Genomic DNA, 23,301 nt, shown 5'->3' with positions numbered 1-23,301 from the left:
TTAGAAATTTCTTTTGTCCCCCAAACCTATTTGACTAAACCCAAAACTTTCTTTAGGAATGACATAAAGCCACAGTAGAAATCTTGAGGTTGGGGAGAACATATTGGTAGAGAAAGAGATCCAGCCCTGATCAAGTATTTCACATCAGAATGGCTGTCAGGGACTTGAAAGAGCAACAACATCTGGTGCACATTAAAAGAAAACTGTTCATCCCCAGTCCTGGTAATTCAAGCAAATAAACAGTGCTTTGGTCATTGCTTTAGTTTAGTTAAAGACTGGATTATTAAGCACACTCTACACCCTTCACCCAGACCAGACTTGGGCTCTGGGCTGCTGAGACTCCACAAATAGCCACCCCTCCCAGGATTCTCCATACCTAACTGAGTTATCTTGAAGCAGCAAGGTTTAGAAAATTCATTTTTGCCGCTCTTATCAACTGGAATTAAGAAGTCAATCCCAAATGAGTTAATTTTGGTGACGATAACAAAACTTCAAAACAAGTTATTTCAACCTGTCCCAAAAAATTTTGAAAAATCACCATTCAACTTTTCTGTGTGCTGGAGTCAAATTACATTTCTCAATCTCTGATAAAATGTGCCCTTTGTCGTAAGCATGTACTCCTTATTTATTACTGCTTGGCAGCCTCAGGTCCGTTATTTTGCTTGTGTGCAATTTGTGTGTGTGATACACAACATCATTGCATTCTGAGCAGGAGATAGCCTGGATCTAAAGTCTTATTCTTTCAAGAGCATGCAATTATGGAGTATGACTAAATTACTTTGTAATTTATTAGAGGATTTATAAAGCCAGCAAGTATTGAAAAGATATTACCCCAGCATTCTTTCATAGTGAGCTGTGCTTTTCCTATTTTCCCCCAGTGTACTTCTATATGTACACAGAAAACAGGGAGTTTTTGCTAAAACCCCTAAGAAAAAGGTTAAGAAGTATTTTTATTGAGAAAGGAATATTACCAATTCTAAAATGCCACCACAGATTATTTATTTGTATGAAATATAATCAGCACCAAACCAAAACTCCCATGACTCTTATCCATGACTACACTTTTTAAAAAATACTGTGTCAACAGATTCTGATTAACAGAACTTTCTTATCTTGGCAGACTTTCATTCACAGCACGAGATAAGAAAAAAGGAGCTTTATTATAAGTGTTTAAAAGTGTGGTTTAAACACCCCCCCCACACACACACCAATTCTATTTATTGCATTACCGAGTGATAAAGTGAGGAGACTGTAAATAAGTCTGAATTGTGCTATTCTGATCTCTCACGTCAGCTTGTTACAAGAGTGATATAATAACAAATGAAGTATTAATTTGTGTTCCTCTACAATTTCTGCTTTGGTCCAATTCATCTGCATAAACATAAAGTAGAATTACGATCTACTTCCTACCTACCTCTACACCCTCACACTGTATAACAGATCTGATTAATGTGAGCACCTTTTATCAGCCAAGAAACTTCCCCAAACCCAAGAATATTTGACACAGTTTTCCTGTTGTCATAAGCAAGAATATCTGGTTTTTTAATTTTCTTTTCTTCACAGAAATTTTAAAGGGAAATAAGAGCAATAGCAGAGAAAAAAAGGAAATGGAATATGTATTAATGAGAATGAGACAGCTTTCATTTCCTCAGAGTAGAACTTTCTAAAGCTTAAATTTCCTTCCCTAAATAAGTAAAGTGTTAGTCCTGCCTGGTGCTAACTGCTGACAGATTTAAACAGATGCAGAAGACAAAGACTCATCTTCTGTCAAAAGTGGAAAGGTTCATCCATATAATTATTAACTTTGGGAAGCTTCCAACCAGATGGATAACTTCAAGCACATGTTATTGCTCCACTTTGCTACTTAGGCAGGACCTTAAATACTTGCCTAATTATTTTGAATTATGTCTGTAAAAAGGCAAACAAGATGCAAAGACAGCCTGATGGTGCAAGGCCATGTTTTCTATATCTGGACAGCTCAAATACCACCATCTGTTTCTTTCCCTAAAACAATCCAAAGTAATAAAGATACCCTGCCTATTCTGATTAAGTATGAGTCATGTTTTGAGGAAATATCAGAGAAATGTGGGCAGCAGCAATGTGCCAGTTACAATGAGCCTCCCCTAGAACAACTTCTTTTAAAGTGAAAATGAAACTCGTTCACAAGTTCTTGAAACTCAGGGATGCAAATACACAGAGACCAAGAGGTCAATTATACCTAAAGTTAAGGTCGACCTTCAAACAAAACTAGTTTAAATTAGTTCAAATAATATGTTACAACCAAAAGTTTGTCTTCTAATATAATTTTAAATTTTAGCTCAGCCCTTCTAAAATATATAAATATTGGAGATTTTATGTAATTTTTCAAAGCAAGACATTTATTATGCAATCACTTAGATACAGTGGGTTTCTGGTTGATTCTCCCGCCTTGTTTCAACACTACATTTAGAGCTTTAAGGAACTGCTTTATCACAGACACCAACTGCAAGTGTATCACTCAAATATAATTAAATATGAAGTACATACAGTGCTTCAAATGTCTCTGAAGACTCTTTCCTCAGTGGAATTTTTCCAGCATTACTTCTTGATATTAAATAAATATTCCAGGCTTCTGTCTCTTGCTTCAGCAGGAATTCTTCCACCAGATGAGGAACATCCTAGAAATCCGGAAGATCAAATGCAGCAGTTAGGACAGCAAATTATTTCAGAGCAGTTGTGCCCCTGAACTGGAGCTGGATAGGACTGGAGGTGCCTCACTGACTCTTGTTTCTGCATTAACTGTTGATTTTTTAATCAATCAATCAATCAATCAATCGATCATTCAGACCTAATACTCTCTTTTCCCTTTTGCCTCTGCTGAACAGGAAGAAGCACACCCTTACTTCACATCTTTTTCTCATTTCAAAGCAGAAAATGTAGAGTTCATCACCTGGAATTTACTAATTCCTTCACTGCAGACAGCTTTGCCTTTCTCCATTGCCATTTGTCTGCTTCCTCCTGCTTTTCCATCCCTCCTGCTGCCTCTCTTTTTTTTCAAAGAGCACATATAAACACATGCCCAAGTGTCCTGATCTGTGTCTGGATCCACTGTGACTCACAGAAACCCTTCTTCTATTAAATATATTTCAAAATGTAATCCAACAGAATAAAAAGTTACAGAATATATTTTTACCAACTAAATATTAGAAGATGATGATGAGATAATGCTGTCTCTGTGAACTACTCCTCATCCGAAGTAGAAATGAAGGCCGTACTCACTTCAGTTAAACTACTTAATTTGGGACATACAAAAAGGATAAATGATTAAATATTAGTTTGTGCATTTTGAGAAGCCTCTTAGAGGTGTTACAGTTCCCGAGTTTCCTTCTTGTGTAAAATAGGAATTACAGGTTTTTAATAGAATTTAGATGGGTTTAAAATCTCCATATATGAGTTGTACTTTTACTGATTTATTGCATCAATTTCCTGTTGAATTTTTACATGACACTTGATCGTCCCTGAAAGACCTGTTCAGTTTTGATTGGATAATGCAAATTTCCAATGGAGATTGAACACAAATGAGTATGAAATTGATTTATGATATTAAGGGAAATTGAGGTCTGAGGTCCTGCTTCTCTTTTCTCCCTCCGCCAATCCAAGACTATCAAATGAAGGGTTTTCTGTAATAGTTTGCCAACAAAGAAAAAATAAAATTAAGAGCACATTTCTCAATTATACATTGAAAATGAAATAAAATATTGTTCCAAACTTGTCTGACTTCATGGGCACAAGAGAGTTGTTGGAATAGTTTAACACAGTTGTGATCACATCGCTGTGGAGCCAGTGGACTGTCTTATATGATTTCTGGAGAATTCAAACTCATTATCAATTTAATGGGAAACAGCCTTTAGCAAAATCTTGTGTTCACATATTTACCTTGGATTATAAATTCTAAACATGTGACTTGGGGCACTGCTGTAAATGGAGATGATGGACTGCAGGAAAGGATGTTTGGTGTCACTCACAGGTGCAGCCTCATGGGCACACAGAGCTTCACCCATAACATACCAGCCTTGGCTATGCTGAAGCAACTCCTAAAGATCTGTGGTCTACAGTGCTCCTTGATGGACGCACACACAAAAGCTAGTTCTGCAAATACTGAGCTTCTGCACAGACAGAAACACATCTCCTGCCTGGATTTATGTGTCACAAAAAATTAGAGGGCTGTGATTTGCCCAAAGAGTAATTATAACCAGGGACTCATTGTCAGACATACCATACAATCCAGGGATGAAAGATCATTTCCAGAATGGCTGGAACATACAGTGCCTCTTCCTTGATCCCACAACAAAGGCTGAAAAAAAAAATCTGCTTTCTTGAGTACAAACATTGCCTCACTAATGCAGACACATGTGCAGGAAGTTATGCACCCTGAGAGAACTGCTGCTTTGACAGTCCCAATATATCTTTGAAAATAGTGGAAATACCAAATTTCTGTCAGAGAGGTTTAGCAGAAATTCCATCAATTCCACAGCATTCACTACGTACTTTTTAGCTGAAGTGAATTAACAATGTGAAACATCCACATTGTAATGGGAAGGGCCAGGCTTCTGTTGTGCTGGGAAGGAGCTGACAAGGAAGATGAAGAGAGAATGGGAGGGAGGGACAAGACACAGGGAAATGGCTCCCAATGCCAGAGGGCAGGGCTGGATGGGATCTTGGGAATGAGGAATTGTTCCCTGGCAGGGTGGGCAGGCCTTGGCACAGGGTGCCCAGAGCAGCTGGGGCTGCCCCTGGATCCCTGGCAGTGCCCAAGGCCAGGTTGGACACTGGGGCTTGGAGCAGCCTGGGACAGTGGAAGGTGTCCCTGCCCATGGCAGGGGTGGCACTGAAGGGCTTTTAGGCCCCTTCCTGCCCAAACCATTCCATGGTTCTGTGTTCTTCGGCCCAGAAACCTTTAACTTCAGGCACATCCATGACCCAGAAGCTCAAGTTATTAATGCATTAACTGAATTTACTCTGAATTGTTGATGTAATTTTAGTAAAAACTCCCATGTTTATCTAAGAAAACCAAAAGGAAAAAACCAGAACTTGCATGAAGAGCCAACCTGTGAAATCTGCATTTGATTTATCCTATTTATTTTTCCCTTTGGTTTAATTCCATTTACTTGATCACGGGTAGGTACAATTGTAAAGATCATACAGATCTCATCCACCCAAATTCTCTCTTTGGAAACTGGGAACGATTAATAAGGTCTACAACATCAAATGGCTCTGCTGATAAGTAATCTTGCTCATATTTCCCTGTAGTTAATTCCCTTTCCTACCGTTTTAACGGAAAATTGCTGTTTGTTAAGTTTTGAACAGCAGCTGCATCAGTGGGTGCAATATTTATACTTCTTGAAACCTTGTCTTGGAATCAATACTGCCACTTCTAAAAGCAAAAGACTTGTATTGAAAGAGAGATGAGAATGTGAGTACTAAATCCCCAGAACACAGCCCTTGATCTCTTTGGTGGGTTTTAAAAGGGTTTCAGATTCTCTCTTGAAACATTCACCAAAGTTGGGCCAGAAGAAGTCAAAGTAATTTAGATCCAATCTCTCTTCAAAAATGAAATGAGCAGAAGTTTTATTAAAAGGAAATGAAGAGGAAATTGAACTTTCATATTTCATGGTGCAATTGTGATGACAGAAAACAATATTCATTGATAGAAAATTTAGAAGATAGTTATTTCTATGTCTGTGCTGCTCTGCTGGGGGAGTTTTTTCACAGTGAAGGGTAGATAATTTTTAAGGATATAGTGGATCTGTAGCAGAATTACCTGTTGGAGATTCCACTAAGGGTCTGAATACAAGACTTTTTTCCTTCTTAAGATAAGGAAGCAGAAACTTTAATTGAAATGTGTACTTTATGAGGAATGCTTGTGGGTAATGCAAATTTCACCTGCATAAAAGCTGCATAGTCCTGTAGTTCTCTGACATGGAAAAACGAAATCACTTGAATTGAAATCATGGGGCTGAGGAAGATTGGGAATGTCATGGAAATGCCATCATTCTGCCCAGCAGAACAGCCAGGACAAGAAGGAGAAAACATTCAGCTAGGCACAGGTGAGCATCACAAGTCAGTACAGAGGAAAAAGAGAGATATTTACATTTAGTTACTAAAGGTGATGATTCCACAGTTCATCATGGGAGGGGAAGCAATGGCTTCAGAAGATGATTCTTATTCAGGGGCTGCTCCTTATGATTTTTGAGCTCACAGTTAAGTCACCTCCCTTTCCACCCCCTCCACATTAAAATGCTGTTAACAACTTTTCTTGGACACTGGAGCGGGTGTTTAGGCACAACTTTTCACAAACGTCCAATGTTGCCACATACAAACTGGTTTGTGCCAGGCAAACTAACCAGCCCCTGGTTTGACTGACAGGGGCCTTGCCCAGTCACATCTCTCCCAAGGCTGCAGGCATTTCACCAGCCAGAACCTGAAGGGCCTTAGAGATCAGACCAATGAAAGTATCCAGACCAGGTTTTTCAAATGCCCTTTCTAAAGAAGGACTTCAGAATAAATGCTGTCTGTTGCCACCTGAACATCAAGGTGAATGGCCTCTTTGTCTCCAACCCACTCACACCCCAGAGCTGACATTCTGATCCCCTGCAATTCAGGCTACTGAAGCAGAACATAAATGCAGCACATCAATGTAAGGGATTATTAAAAAGTGGCCTGGGTGATTCAGTCTGGGCCTTTTCGAAGCCACCATCTGAAAAGATTAGCATCCTAGATGGAAATAAGAGCGACTATTTTTTTCCTCTTACTGCAATGAAGAGCAGCCTAAAAATGTTAATCTATGACAGGTGAAAGGACCAACATTTCATTCTCACACTTTCTGCAATGCAAACATAGGTAAAGCTCTCAGCTTAGGAAAAAAAAAATCTCCAGTATGGAAAAAAGTTCAAAGCTAAACCTCTTCCATAAAATATTGCCTAAGAAAATTAGTCAAGCTATTCTTTGATGAGAAAAGACAGAAATCTATTTTGACTCACACAATTGAATGGAAAATAATGTGCTTTCCCTAATACACATCTATAACATCATTACAGCTGACAGAGAAAAGGAAGAATCTATATGTAATCAAGATTTACCATTGCAAACCAATGTTCTTAATGCTTCCATTTTAAGTGCATACCTTGAAAATGTTCTTCCTGTTTAGTAGAAGAATGTTCAAATACATGAAATATTTTAATATGCACATCTTGAAAAAAAATAACCCTCTACTTCAAAGCTGTTCCAGCTCATACAATAAATAGACTGTCGTGCCTGAGAGTTGATGGTGAGTGGTGGATAGGAAGAATTGAATTTAGATTTTTGTTATAAAAATACAGACAAAAATGCTACATGATGTTATGAACATTCCTTGAGACAACTGTGAGTTAATTACATCTATAACCACTATGAAAATGTTAGAAATACTGTATCACTCATTTAGCAGTTGGGTTTGGATAAGTGGAGGACATGAAGAATCACATCAAAAAATAACATTAAGACAAGACGTGCAGAGGAGGCCATGCAGGCAGATGGGAGAATGATGGCAGCTGAAAATCACCTGGCTGACACCAATTAATAAAAAGAAACAAAAATTAAGTGACAGAGAAATGAACCTGCAGAAGCAGAAGAGCTTCTGAATTACTTTTAAACTAATGAAAAGAGCAAGAACAGATTTTCCAGAATAAATTTTTTTTTCAAATACAGAAGAACAGCATGTTCAGACATTTTCAAAACATGAGGTTATATGGGTCAATTGCAGTTTTCCAAGGCATCTTGAAAATATTCCAGAATGGAATGGATTTGGACATTCTGTTCTGTAGCATCACTGTGAACATAGCCAGTTTATTATATTTTTCAGAATTATTTCTATCCACAGGCAAATCTCCTGCTCACATGATGTTTATTTAGTAGTGATGCTCATTATCTTCCCATTGAATTCTTAAGAAATACTGTATTTTATGGATAAAGGCACAGAAGGGAAGTTAAGGAGATGTAGGAATTGTGACCAGACTGAGGATAACTGGATGACAAACATTTGTCTTGTGGTGGTTGGACCAAGAACAAATTCCTGATGATCACATAGACTCTAAAATGGCAGGATATCTTCCCAAGTCTCTTTTGCATGCAAAGATTCCATAATAATCACATACATAGATTCAGAATCAGAAAGAAAAAAAAAAGCAGAGTAAACAAAGATTTAATCACTCCCTCCAACGTGGAGAAAGAAGCCCCATTCTAAATGCCCTTAATATGAAATTAATTCCAAGAATGAGGAATGTCTCTGACATCTCAGTTGCTATTTTTCAGTTTGTAAATTATGAGGTGTTCTCTTTTTTCTGGGGACTGAGCTTTTAATCACACAGATGTCCATTATAAATCTTCTGTTTACTTAGGAGTATAGTAGGTGAACTCATAGCATCTTTGTGCTACAATAAATCTGCAGGCTCAGACAGAATGCTCCTGATTACCTTCTAAATTCTTTCAAGGTCATTCTACATGATTTCATGCTACATAACATCCTTTCTCAGTCCATTTCACACTGAGAAAAGATCATGATAAACATTGATTTTTCCCTGCTGGTATTCCTGAATTCCATCACATCACCCCACCACATGCACACTCTAATACATCACAATTTAGTAATTTGATTCCAAACTCTTGTGTAGGAACTGAAAATTCGAAAAGCCAAATATGCTAAGAAAAAAAAAAAAAAAGCTTATTTGATGCAATTATTTGAAGATTAGATTGAAAAGAAAAAAATAAGAAGAAATGGATGTTTCTTCCAGTGGGAAAAGCAGTACTGGAAGAAGATAAATGCACAAAAAGCCACGCTTCAAATTGCTGAGGAATTTAAATGTTAAAACAAACAGCCAAATTTAGATGGAATGTTTGTTTGAAATGTTTCTATTAGCAAATGCTCTTCATGAATTATTCAGCATCAAAAAAAGACATGAATGCCTGAAAGAGCACAGAGACCCAGTCCTGCATGTGGTTTCTCCAGCATTCTGACATGAAAAGAGTCCAGAAGGTGCTAATATTTTTCTCAAAAGAAAGATAGGATTCCTGCAAGAAATATTCACAGGCTCTGACAAAAATTGGCTGCTTGATTTCTACTGAGTTTTATTGCCTCAGGTGACTCATTATCTCAATGACCTCCTGTCTATGCAGAGATTTAAGATTAATGAATTAAATTCCCTAAATTCTCGGTGAATTTATTAGCTAATAAGATACTGCTATTTGCCATTTGATTAAAAATTGTTAAGAGTTCATTTTATTCTTTTATAAAGACCAGAATTATCTTATTTTTGTGCAAATATCCATTTCTGCCTGCCTTGGGAATAAGAGGAACAATGCCCCTCAATGTGCTACTGCCATTCTTATTGAAAAAGCACAACTGTTTGTGTCATGGAATGAGAGAATCACAGAGATGGATATTCTCATCTCATATCCTGAGAGGAAAGGGACCCCCCAGGATCATGGATCCAGGCCCTGGCCCTGCCCAGACCCCTCAACAATCCCCCCAGGATCATGGATCCAGCCCCTGGCCCTGCCCAGACCCCCCAACAATCCCCCCAGGATCATGGATCCAGCCCCTGACCCTGCCCAGACCCCCCAACAATCCCCCCAGGATCATGGATCCAGCCCCTGACCCTGCCCAGACCCCCCAACAATCCCCCCAGGATCATGGATCCAGCCCCTGGCCCTGCCCAGACCCCCCAGCAATCCCCCCTGTCCATCCCTGGTGTCCAAAGGCTCCTGGAGCCCCGGCAGCCTCGGGGCCGTGCCCATTCCCTGGGGAGCCTGGGCAGTGCCCAGCACCCTCTGCGGGAAGCAGAACCTTTCCCTGCTCTGCAGCCTGAGCCTGCCCTGGCCCAGCTCCAGCCACTCCTGGGTGGAGTGGCTTGAAGAGGAGCTTGGAGCTGCCCCATTGCTCTCAGCCTCTCCTTGGGTGGCCCCTCCAGGCCCTTCACCATCCTCATGGCCTCTTTTCTAAACTCTCTAATGGTTTCATGTGGTTTTTTTCACCTTGTGGTGCTGAGAGTTGCCCCAGCACTCAAGGTGAGGCCACCCCAGCCCAGAGGGACGATCCCTCCCCTGAGCTGGCCAGTGCTGCTGGGCCTTAGCCCCCAGGACAGGGATGTTCCTCCTGGCTCCAGGGCACTGCTGACTCAGGTGCACCTGACCATCCACCAGGGCCCGCAGGTCCCTTCCATGGCTACTCCCCAGCCTCTCCATCCCCAGTCTGCCTGTACATCCAGGGTGCCCCATCCAAGGGGCAGAATCCAGCACTTTCCCTTGTTGAACATCACACTGCTGGTGATTCAGAGCCTTCTCATTTGTCAGCATCTCTCTTCAGGGCCTCCCTGCCTTCCAGTCAACAACTCCTTCCAATCTAGTATCATCTGCTTATTTACTTGATATTCTTTCAAGTTGTAAAAATGGTTTGGTTAAAATGAAATGGTTTCACTTTCTGTGGGACTACCTCAGGAATGGAGCTTTACACCTGGTGCTGTAATACTCACATGCTGGTTTTTTACTCACTTCTTGCCATACCCAAGGAAAACCAATACCAGACCTGTTTGTGGAACATCTCTCTGCGTGAGGGAAGACACTTTTCTTCACACCACCCCAAGAAACCAATCCTTCTGCAGGGTATTTCTCATCTTTGATGACAAGTTCAGGAATTCTCAGAGCTGGCACTTGCTTGTAGATCACCCTGTTTAGTAGCAACCAACAGATTTAGCTAAACCCTTTTTAGAACCCATTTACACTTCCAGGCTCCACAGACTCTCATAGCAATAAATTAAACTTAACAACATGCTGTGGAAAAGGTAGTTCCTTTTATCTGCTTGAGAGCAGGAGATGTATTTGGGATAGTCTGTAAGTCTGGGACAGTCTTTTAATCTGTAATTTAAGGACAGATTATCAATAGCTTTCAAATATATCAGAAAACAGTATTTTAACTAAATGAAGGACAGAACTCAAGTCTTTGGTGACAAAGAAATAGCAATTCCAGCACCCCAGAGCAAACATTTAACTCCACAAGTTGCATTTTCTGCGTTTCAGTGCAGGGGTGTGCTCTGAATAAAAAGTGATGCATTTTCTATCGATTTCCACAGTCAAAAAATTCTTTTCTGAAGTGTTATAAGTTGAAGACTGCCCTCCAGAGCAGACAGATGTGAGACTTGGATACGCAATGACGTAATGGAATGGCAACTCTGTCAGACACTAAAATCCAGCTGAGCTTATCACAGCTTCAGAGAGCCAAGGTCTGAGGGGCTCCAGGTGCTGGTGACAACAGCACTCAGTGAGTGACACTTTCAAACGGGACTGGAGAGTTCCAGTGCAACACCACAAATTTGACTGCAGCGCCCCCAGCTGATACGTGTCTTCTGCCTGCATCCCTCAGAAATCTCTGCATCAGTCACACTGCTCCGATATTAATAAAGAAAAGTTTATGAAGAAGACATTTTTAGGACTGAACAACCTTCTCAAGTTGTTTTTCATATGTTAAAGTGGATTAAAGAAGCATCAGCAGAGGTTTGATGGAGCGGAAATTCATATTCTCAGGATGATGGGGAAGTACAATCATTGCCCATTATATTATCTGGATGCATCAAGCACACATTTTAAAAAACCATGAATATTTGAGTTAAAACTATGACTGAAAAAAAGCAGGACCATTCAAATCGGCTGAGGTTTAGAATCATAGAATGGTTTTGGTTGAAAAGGACATTGAAGATCATTTAGTTCCATCTCCTGCCATGGCTAGGGACACTTTCCACTATCCTAGGCTGCTCCAAGCCCCATTGTCCAACCTGGCCTTGGATCCAGGGAGCCAGGGCCTTGGCCAGGGATCCAGGGACAGCTACAGCTTCTCTGGGCACTCTGTGTCAGGGCCTCCCCACCCTCCCAGGGAACAATTCCTTCCCAATATCCCATTTAATTTTCCCCTCTGGCAGTTTGAACCCATTCTGCCTTGTCCTGTCACTGCAGCTCCTGAAGAATTGTCCCTCTCCATCTTCCCTGTAGCCCCTTCTGATACTGGAAAGCTGCCATCAGGTCTCCACTTAACCTTTTCTTCCCCAGGCTGAACAGCCTCAATGGTGTCAGCCTGTCAAAAATTTGGAAATCAAGAGTGGTTTCAGTCTGGTAACTGATGTGATCCATTATGGTATTTACTGGGAATATTCCTTAAGAGTCCTGCATGGGTTAAAGCATTTGCAGGACCAGCACATTCACTGAATGATGAGAGATCACAACTGAGGACAAACACTACCCCTGGATGTGTAGAGTATGAAGGATGTAATTTATAGTAATTCCTTTGGCATTTTTGTTGTCCTTGACTTTGGTCCTAGAAGGGGGGATGCTTTGCAAGTGCAGCAATCAGATTATCGTTTCTGAGCCCTGTCAGCTTCCTAGAGCTGGAATTACAGCAGAGATTTCTGCTCCTGCAGAAAATGAAGAGATGTATAATAAATGTACAGAGAAATCTGTACTGAGTATATTATTAATCTACATTCCAGATCAATTTTAGAAATACACCCCTATTGTGTCAGAAACACATTCCATATCCTACAATGGAATTCAGTGTTGGAATAGGTACAGTTTGAGGTAGAGTCCTGAACACACAAACGGACACCACTATTCCTCTCAGAGCAAGGGCTTTCATTCCTTATCCCATCAAATCTCCCACAGCATTCAATTGTCTTAATCTGATTTACACCTTGGCATGAAACTACTGCACACAGAGCCCACCAAATAGCCCAGATTCTGCCTGAATAAAGACAGTTTTGTGAAAGATCTGTCTGGAGCCACAGAAACCACTGATGAAGGAATTTGTGCTGTAGGTCCTGTGTTATCACACAGCACAGCCCTGGCATTGGAAAGAGGGGCAAAGAGAGTTAAACCAAATTACTCCCTCACAAGAAAGATTATGAAGCAGAAGTGCTGCACACTGTGGATGAGAGACCCACATGGCAGTGGAAAAACAATTTCCTCTTAGCCAGGAACCCATCTGCAAGCTGAAAAGGATCCTGCTCGAGCTGCAAGGAAAAGAGTGAGACAGTTACTGCTGAAAAGTGGAATTCAGCCATTGCTGAGAGTTACAGTTGGAGCAGCAGGTCCTGGGATCATTCGAAAGGAGGCTGGGAAGAGATAACGCAACAGATAAGGAGGGAGAGGCATTCACTGACACATCAATTCACATTCTGCTGCTATGAAATTTTCTCCCCAGTTTTGAAAAGTGCTTCCTGGAGGTGAATGATTCAGAGTCTCATATTTTATGCACTGGAGGGCAAACCAGGCAGCCTCATGAGGCTGTAAATATGAGGGCTGCAAAATTAAACCCTGTCCTAACAACTTTAGCTCAGTAAAACCTTTCATAATAATGTGGAGCTCTGAAAGTTTTAAGGGGTAAAAAAATTGAAGGGTTCCCAGGAGGATTAATTCAACTAATAGAAAGTAATAAGATCATCAGCCCTGGGGAAATTCAGCAAGTTTCCCATGTTCAGACACTGAACAGGCTCCTTTACAGAGCACACGAAGAATAGGATGTAGTTTTCTAAACCTACAATGAAATACAAAGTGAAAACTCAACAACATTAAAAACCATGAAGCAGTTCCTGGTAAGGAAGTTGATACCTTGCAAAGAAGCAGATGTAACTCTAAATGATTTTGAGAAGGCAAGTAAAAATCTTCTTCTGAAGGCCATCCTTAGCCATGAACAGATGTAACACCCCCACATCCCCTGGTGATTTCTGCCAAATGTGTGGAAGACAAGCGATTCAAACCATTTCCAGAGAACTCTGGTGACGTGTGAGTGCCTGCAGAAAATACATCAAACCCTTGAGCAATTATTTCACTTCAGTGCAGTCTCTGTTCCAGTCTCTCACTAAGGCTGGTCTCCCAAGTGCTTACCAGAATACACTCCACCATTTGGAACATTTATTTCTCTCAGTTATCTCTTGCTTTGAAGTTCAATATCTGTGGCTTTCTTTCTGTAGAGCCCAGTTCAAAGAGCAAATCCCAGTGATTCTGTGACAACAGAAGAATGAGCACTATTAGTAATAAATCTTTGCTTCCCCTCCAGACCATACTCCTGGCACCAGCATGAACAATGTCTGATATGACGACAAATGCCCAAGGAAGCAGCTGTGACCAGTTATCAATATTATCATTTCTGAAACAGTTTTGCAGTGATACAGTGGAGGGTTTTTGAAGGGTTTTCTGTCACTTACCAAGTTTTTTTTCTAACTTCCAAAGGAAGCAAGGTGCAAGGAAAGAAATTTTATCTCTATTGGTGCTTCAAACAGCATAAAGTTTGAGGATATTGAAGTCAGACAACAAGATAAAGCACTGAAATGTGCAGCTGTAAAATTCAGCTCCACTTGATGGTCTGGGTTTATAGCAATGCCCAGGTTTGTGGGGCTGCAGTGCAGCTGTAGAGCCATTTGGATCCTTGCTTATTTTATTTCCCAGAGTTAAAAGAATTTTAACATTATATAAATGTCACCTCTTTGGCTCTTAAATCACTTGGCTGTCTGTAATGGCTGTAATAAATGTTTCCTATTCGTCTGCTACAAAAAATGGCCCGGGCAGTTTTAGCCATTTGGCCGTGGCGCTCACGGACCTGTGATTCATGGCACAGTTGTTATTTATTTGCAGAGGCTACAAGGCAAATGTGCTAGATGAGAATAGTTCTTTAATGTAAAGCATTAAATTATAAGCTCACCCTCAGGATTTGACTGCCAATAGTAGTAAATGGATGCCCAAGATAACACAGGAGCAGTTACTATTTAAAAATAAGCTGTTTGATATTAAACTTTTTTTATTTTACAGCAGATTTCCAACACTGTCCCCCTTCTTTCAGTGCTTTAGTCTATACCCTTCCTATCCAGGTTTGCATGGATGCTGGGAACAACACACACCTCATTGGACAGATATATGTCAGATCATATTCTTTCATATTTTTGCTTTTTTTGTAATTTCAGGGCTTCTAGCTCAGGTGTTCCAATGGCTCCCGTTTATGAAACATTTACAATTGTTACATTTTTAAAAGAACTCACCCAGAGGGTAGCACCTCTATCTTCATGTAGTGCATGAACTGCAGCTGAGGTACAAGAAGTCTAAGGTTCCAATTTTTAGACAACCTTACTCATCCTCTAGTTCAAGGGCTACACCAGCTTTGGAATATTTTTCCTGAGGACTGACAGATGTTTGCAAATTGTTCATGAGTATCCCCTGAACTACAAGACCTCCCATCCCACTTCATGATGTTCTGCTCCACCCAAAGTGTCCCAGAGCCAAGAGCTGACTCGACGATTCCCAGCTCATGAATCACAGCAAAAGGAGCACATCCATTCCCCTTTTATAAAGAGCCCAAATAATTTGGCCATCAGTGTGGCTTTTGCACAAATTCAGTAGGAAAAAAAACCAGTTTGTCAAGTTATTCAAGCAAATCAGAATCCAATATTTTAGGACAAAGTGCTATAATTAAGCTAACAAAAACCCCCAAACAATCTAAATCCTGTAAGACAACATTTCAAATCCTTATGGGACACCATAAATCAGGGCTTTTCTTTTCTGGTCAGGTTAGAAGGAAACTGTTAAAAAAAACCAGTTCAAATGTTAATAAGACTATTTGATAGAGAAAATATATTCCAAACATCACAAAACTCCTCACTTCCCATTTTTTCAAAATTACTTTTTAAGCTACAGAATTTAAAAAAACCAAAGACCCCAACACCTCAAAACATGTTTCAGTAACTTAATTCATTATCTTATTCATTTATTAAAAAAACACACAGCAGATACCTTGTACAGCAGCATGTTTATAAACTGAGTCATCTGCTCTTGTTATCACCTAACATTTATCACCAGACAGGGCTCGAGGTGTGATTCTGAAGCAATAAATGTATATTAACAGGAAACCTGAAACATTACCACAATGCCATTATCTTGCAAAACCTGTCAGCTGAACAAGATAAATATGATTTTTTTTCCCTAGCAAAGAGCTGCAACATAAATGTAAAAGTTTTCAAGTTTCTATCAAGTAAGAAATTACTGTGGAAATTTCAGTTCTTGCTGTTTGTTCTGTATTTGAAGTAAAGCTGCCAGATGTGGAAACAAGACTGGTTTAGCTGTGTTGATGCAGTTGTTATGGTTTTCTGCTGTCAGTGGGATGGCTGATGACACTTGGAATTACAGCCAAAATCTGACCCTAGCTAAGGAAAAAAACCTCCAAAACCCCAGCTATTGCAGACTTCTCCCTGCAAAAGACTCATTCTTTATGGTCAGTTCTAGTAATTCAGTAAGCTGTAGCGACCTGAGAAAAATTTGAAGAAAAGTGACAATTTTCTGCAAGGTCACATTTTAAAATTCCTTGGAAGAGGAGCACCATGGACTCCAATCCTTGGGGAATTATTACTTGTCCTAGTGAAAGATCAAGCAACACAGATAAATGGAGGCAAATACAGAATTTGTTCTGCTTGAGGACTGAAGTGGAGGCTCAGTATCTAAATTTAACTGTGCCAACTTGTTACTAGCCCCCATATCCAGTCTAGTGATGAACCAAGGGATGCTCCACAGGGATGCACCAGTGGGTGCACCAGTGGGTCCTGCTCTGGGGTTTGGGGAGTAGGAGGTGGAGGTGCTCAGGAGTAATCCCAGAACCACAAACAGATGAGGAAACAAGAAATATTGGGAGTCCTGGCTGTGAAACAAATCTGGCCAAAGACAGAGCACTGCAATCCCTGCTTTCAGGGACAGGGACAGGAAGGCACTGCAAGTCATAAAGCAGGAAAACCCCAAAGCACAGGGAATGGGGAGTGATCTGGAAACTCCTGCACTGCAACAGTGAAAGATCTGAAGTGCATCAGGGTTCGCCTTGCTGGGGCTTTGCTGTTTTTACAGATTAATTCACCCTGAGCTTGGGGCTGAATTTCCCAACTGAACCTTAAATAAACTGTTGTTTAGCAGCTATTACAGGGCACAGTTAAATGGAAGAAAATACCAGCACAGCAAACACAAACAAACTCCAATATTTACCACAGAGAAGTTCTTAAAGCCATCATTTCAGTCATCTGAGACCAGCAGCAGTTTGGAAAACATCCCCACGAAGATGGGCTGCAGGAACACAGAGATGATACACATTCTCCACAGGAAGTTCTCAGGTATACAAGGTTCTAAATATTAAATAAAACCTGGCCACCATATCAAGAGTAGTTCCTGAACTTTGATCAATGGCTTTTTTTCCTAATATTTCTTCAAAATGCTTAGGAAGTTTTGATTCCTTTGTTTCTAATTATAGAAAATTGAATTATATTGTTTTATTTTGTCATGGACACAAAACAAGGGAACAAACCATCACTTAAAACATTTTACCTCCTTCTTTTTTTTTTCAGAAGGAATGGAAAGGCATTGATAATATTCAGAATAGCTTAGTGTAAGATTAGGTTAAATGTGAATGACAGTTTGATTTCAGCAGCACAATAATTCCTCCAGCAGTTCCCACACAGATCCTTCAAAATTACCACTCACTGGTAATCACATTACTGAAATCCATATCTAATAACATTTCTGCTGCAAATAATGGAGAAATGAAGTTAGAAAGCAGTTGATCTTGTAGCACATCATCCAAATTGAACGTTGGAAACTTTGTGGGAAGTTGGGTATTCTGGCTGAATTCTGGCAAATTCTGCAAACTTCTCTATTTGCAAATCAAGTGTAAAGCAATCTTAGATTTAGGATCCCAGCCAGAGCTAAATGTAAGGATCAAAATCTAATACATGTGGTTTATAAGTATTTTATTTGTGTGTTACTTCTTTAAATTTCTATGGTCTCAGTGTGGCTGAACACAGAGTGGAGATCCTGCTGCTGCACTCTCCATGACACAAGCCTGTCCATTTTGCTTTTTCCAGTGTGAAACCAAGGAAATATTTCTCACTGTGAGCAAAGTGATGTGAAGTGCACTTAAAACTAATTTTTAAATTGCACTTCATGGAGATCCCAGCTTTGAATTCTGTAACAGTCTTTCCCCAGAAAATCTCTCCAATAACAGGCATATTCACTTAAGGATGTGCCTTGTTTAATTCCAATTTGACAACAGTAATGTCTGAAACAGAAAAAAAAACTTTAATCAAAAGTAAGAAAATGACAACTGTCATGCCCCATGATGGGACTGGAAGCACCAGAGCATTGCAAAGGATATTTTAGACCCATCCTGACCCACTCCTCTGCAAAGAAACTAGAAACACATTCGCAATTTGAGAAAACCAGAATATTTTAGTCAAATTTGGCCTATCCACAGTGTATCAGGGATGGTACTTCGGAACAAGGTGGAGTCACTTCCCTGGAGTAATGTGCTACAATGAGAAATTCCGTATAAAGAGAGTTAATAATAGGAGATGTAGTTACCGTGAAATTAGGTGATTAGTGAAGGAAAGTGGCAAGTTTGTACATGATACAGGCATCTGCCTTCCTTCCTTTCCTTTCCATCTGAAATTAAGGTCAAAGATATCAATTACATTGGTGGGAAAATTGCATCCTGACAAATTTTTTGTTTTGATCACTTGGAGTCTTAATTACTCACTAAATTACATATGGTATCCTTATGAAGTGAAGAATACTGTAATGCTGTGTGTGCTTTTCTGAATGAATAATCTGTACAACAGTTAATTCCGCTTGCAGATATTGAGATAAACACTTGGTGCTATAGTCTAGTTGAGGTGTTAGGACATAGGTTGGACTTGATGATCTTAGAAGTCTCTTCCAACCTCATTATTCTGTGATTCTGTGTGATTCTGTCCCTGGCTCATCCTTTAGTACAGATCTCCAGGTGAGATTCAGATCATGTTCTGTGTTTTAATATAAAATCAAAATTAGAAATGAAAAGGTACCAGTTGTTCCCTTCCTCATCTGTCACTGCCTGACCATATGTGTGACAGCTTGGAAGGGAAATTCTTTGCTTCTTTCTTGTATTACATCTATTATTTAAAAATCATTACTCCTTACCTTGAGATCTAGGTGGAAAAAGTTCATAAACCAGGATTCAGATCTATGTCCAGACTCTTCCTCTATTCCTGCAAGTGTAACACATAAATAAGTTTATTTCTTGTTGCTTCCTTGGCAAATTCTGCATGAGTTTTCCTAATAACCCCGTGGTTATTCGCAAACATTCTCAGTCATTCTGACAGGGGGTCGCACAGGGATAAGAGGGAGCATGGAAAAGTTCTGTGAGTGGAAATCAGTGTCATCAGCCATGGCATTAAAGAGGGGAGGCAGAGGAGGACTCTTGCTCTGTCTGATGCAGGACCAACAGCAGCAAAGCACAATTGTTCAGTGCACGACAAATGAAGACAGATCCAAGTGAATCCAGCCAGGAATTGCTCTGACTCCCAGTCGTTCCTTACAGCAGTTCTAGGCTCTCAGGTGTCACATCAAGCTATCAATACAACAATTCTTTATCACAAAACCTTCCATATTGATTAAGCCTATCTTCTGCTTGCAACTGCTGAGCTCACTTAATGAATATTTATCTTGCACAGTCCAGGAGAAAGTCTTAGTGATCATTCACACAATGCACTTTATTTTACTTATTTCACTAGAAAAAGTAGCATTCCTATCTGAACAGTTGTTCCATGTGTTTATTAATTAAAATCCAATGCTACTTGAGTAATGTTAAGTTTCAACTGTTTCCTTCAGTGCGTTACAAAGAGAGCAGGTTCTGATTGTTCATATGAATGTGGATATATCCATAAAGCCAGACTATTAGATGAATCTATAACATGTCAAGGACCCTCCCAAACCTCTGAATTAAAACCAAAAATAAAGTCAACTTCACTGATTTACGTACAGAGATAAACTTAAAGTTTTATCTCCACAATTACTATATGAACCCCAGTAGAATAATTAATTCTTTGCAGAATATATTTCCTATTTTGCCTATAAGATAACTTGTCCAATGAAATTAAGACAGAAAATACACCTGTTTCATAAGAAAGCTCACAGGACTGTAATCTCAGAATATGAGACAATTAAACAGCCATTTTCTGTGATTTCTCTGCTCACAATAGCAGCAAAACTGAACAGCTGAATGCTCCAGAATAGAAAGCAAAATCAGTCTATCCTGGTCTCATCACTCATTAGAAAAAATAAATAACTACAATTTGCACCTTTTATTTCCCAGTGTCCTATAAATCCAGTAGAAACTCCAGGAAATATTCCATGAGTTTTATTTTGCTACAGGTGGTGCAGTAGGCAAGACCTGCACTCCTTTATTTCAGGGAAGGGATCCCTTTACTTCTCTGGCTGCACAGACAATCAGCTGTGCCCTTCCCTCCCTCCTCCCCTTCCCAAGCCTTCAAGCAGATTAATTGTTTGAACTATATTTTCCAGGATACCTCCCTTTTTGAGCACCCACATTAATATTAGTCCTGAAAAAAATCCATGTGCTCAGTTAAAAAACATGCAGGAACACAATCTCAGAATCACAACCCTCGAGGCCAAGCACTGGGGACATCAGTTGCCCTGTGAGCAGAAGGTGCTGGAAGATATTGCATTTCAACACAGAGCAGCACTCAGGAATTCTCAGTGTGGCTGATATGACATTCCCCAAATATTTGCATTTTCACTTAGTTCAGGGTCTCCTGGGAACAGGTATTGCTACAGATGTCAATAAGAAAACAAGTCAAGCGATTCAACAACTGCCCCGAATGAGAAAGGAATTTGTGGCCAACTCGTTCCTCAAAGGCCAATTCCTGCTGTATAAAAAACTGCAGCATCAAGAACTGTGACCATTTGTCTCCTCATGCCTCTGCCGTTGAGCAGCCAAGACTGTGCTTTCAACATTTTAGAAGCAGTTTGCCAAATCATTATGCTATCACTAAATGGAAACCTTCATTTTCAGGTGTTGCAAATACTATGAAGAGAAAGCTGCAGAGTGCACTGAAATTCAAGGTGACACCAGAAGGACTGCAGCGCACAGTTTTCCACACACCCTAGGGAAAACTAAGTAGCTGGCTTTTCAGTCCAGGAGGAATGATGCAAAAACATTTCCACACTGTTACAAGACACATACACAATAATAAAAGCTGATTTTGTTCTGCCTGAAATGATGTGTGATATGGTTACCTTGTAGATGCTTGCAAAAATCAAATTATGTCATAGGAAAACATTCCCAATTTTGCCCACAGAAAGGCATGTCCAAAATTCTCAGCTGGATTTTGTCTACGGTTTGACTGACAGAACATGTTATTTTTCATTACATCATGAGCAAGTAGATGTCTTCTTGCCCAAAGAAGGCACTGTCCCATTAGCTCAGCTCCAGTGGTATTTCAGTCCCTCCATTGCTTCATTTTGTGTGAACCTTTCTCATATCTCTTGAGAACTTATTTGTGTCATACAACAATTATAAGTTATGAGAAACACTTGCCTCACTCATGAATGGCTTTGAAGTTTAAATTATTTAAAAGAGCACCATCGGGTTATTTCTTAGTAGTAAACTTTCTACAGAATATGAAATTCATTTCAGCAGGTCTCCAGAACAGGTTAATTTCTTTTCTCTAAAAGAGATAGTGATGATGATGGTAATAAAATTATAAAATTCCATCCATTATGAAATTCAGCTGCCCCATGTTCAAGTCAGACAGGCCACTTGCAAGCTCTGTCCCATAATATTGGTGGATACAATTTTCAAGGAATAAATCTGGGTTTCCATTTCATCCCTCCTTTCTCTCAAATGCATTTTGAATTCTGCACTCAAAAGGGACATGAAGTTCTGGGAACAAAATCAGAATCTGTAGAACGAGGAAAAAACCCTAACAGTGTGGCTGTGTTCAAGGGTCCCCAGGATGAGGGAAGAGATGAGAATCTTGACTCCATGTTTCAGAAGGCCGATTTATTATATTATGATATATATTATATTGAAACTGCTATACTAAAACTATACTAAAAGAACAGAGGGAAAGGATACATCAGGAAGCTAGACAAGAATAGAAAGGAATGAGAACAAAAGCTCATGACTGCTCAGAGCCTCAACACAGCTGGACCAATGATTGGTCATTAAGTAGAAACAACTTACATGGACCAATCAAAGATGTACCTGTTGCATTCCACAGCAGCAAATAATTATTGTTTTTCTTTTCCTCTGAGGCTTCTCAGCTTCTCAGGAGAAAAAATCCTGGCAAAGAGATTTTCATGAAATATCATGGTGACAGAGGTTGGATAGGAGCACAAGACATGCATTAATCCTCTACTATCTCCCCAAACAGCCCACAGTTACATCTTTCCTAGGAGACAGTTGTCAGCTTTGTGGTGAACTGTTCCTAAATTTGGAGACTCCATAGGTCCCTGGGGATTCTCTCCCAGTGACAGCCTGCCCAGCCATTAGAGCAGTTTTCTCTTTGTGTCTGACCTAAGCTGTACTTGTAACTGCATTATTCCCATCATCTCCAGGGTGGATGTGATAGAGTAACGAACACACACCTGCTCTTTTACAAAGAAGTTGTTGAATAATAAAACTGAAACTCTTCTGTGTTTAGTGCTCTTCCCCTTAGGCTAAACAACCTTAATTCATTTATATTTTTATTCAAAAGCTGCTCTGATATCTTTTGAAGCTGTTTTGGGAGATTTCTTCGAATCGGCCACAACTACTTTTCCTCCTTGAAGTGCATTGCCCCAGACAGGACACGTTCCTCCAGTTTGCTCTCACTCATCCTAGAGAGAGGTAAAATATTGCTTCCCATCTCACTCTGAGTCCACAAAACTGTGGGAATTTATAGCTCAGTGCAGATGAGACAGGAAGTAAACAGATGAAATAACTGCTCTGCCATTACAGCCTTACCTGCTGCTTTGCTGAGATGTCTCTCTTTGATTCCATGGATCAAAAGGTATCTTGTTTTTCTCAGATCTAGAATTGTTTGGAATTTGTTGGAAAATGGCTTTTTCTCCCCTTGACAGAAAATAAATGGCACATTTTTCTTCTTCCTAATTCTTCTCAAAAAAGAAATGAAAATCCTCTGGATTGAATAAATTTCATATATGCTTTAGTAGATCCTTCTGAAATGCCCTTTTAACAAAAAGAAACACTTTTCTTTTTCCTCCTTTGCCTATTATTTTATAGGAAACGCTTATTGTGCCCACAAATATAAAATCAGTACTTTTTTGTTCCTAATAACACTTGAATTGTTAAAAATACTTTACAAGCAATTTTGTACAGTTTGTTGTCCACAGAAAGGTTACAAAATATGTTGCACTTCAAGCCTATCCTATGAATTCCAC

The 23,301-nt window shown here is 39.8% G+C and overlaps 1 long non-coding RNA gene across 1 annotated transcript in view; it reads left to right on the top strand.

Moving 5' to 3' along the window:
• The window catches only part of LOC119705795, a 28,060-nt gene extending 6,937 nt beyond the window's left edge, over nucleotides 1–21,123 (top strand). Inside the window, exons 2-3 of the long non-coding RNA XR_005258329.1 lie at nucleotides 17,002–17,195; nucleotides 20,930–21,123. This is a non-coding gene — a long non-coding RNA (uncharacterized LOC119705795). The remainder of the gene's footprint in view (nucleotides 1–17,001; nucleotides 17,196–20,929) is intronic.
• Nucleotides 21,124–23,301: the final 2,178 nt, after the last annotated feature.

Source organism: Motacilla alba, chromosome 11, assembly GCF_015832195.1.
Source record: "Motacilla alba alba isolate MOTALB_02 chromosome 11, Motacilla_alba_V1.0_pri, whole genome shotgun sequence".
NCBI classification, from domain to species: Eukaryota; Metazoa; Chordata; class Aves; order Passeriformes; family Motacillidae; genus Motacilla; species Motacilla alba.
Note: the sequence above shows the minus strand (reverse complement) of the source record. Positions and strands in the feature narration are given on the sequence as shown.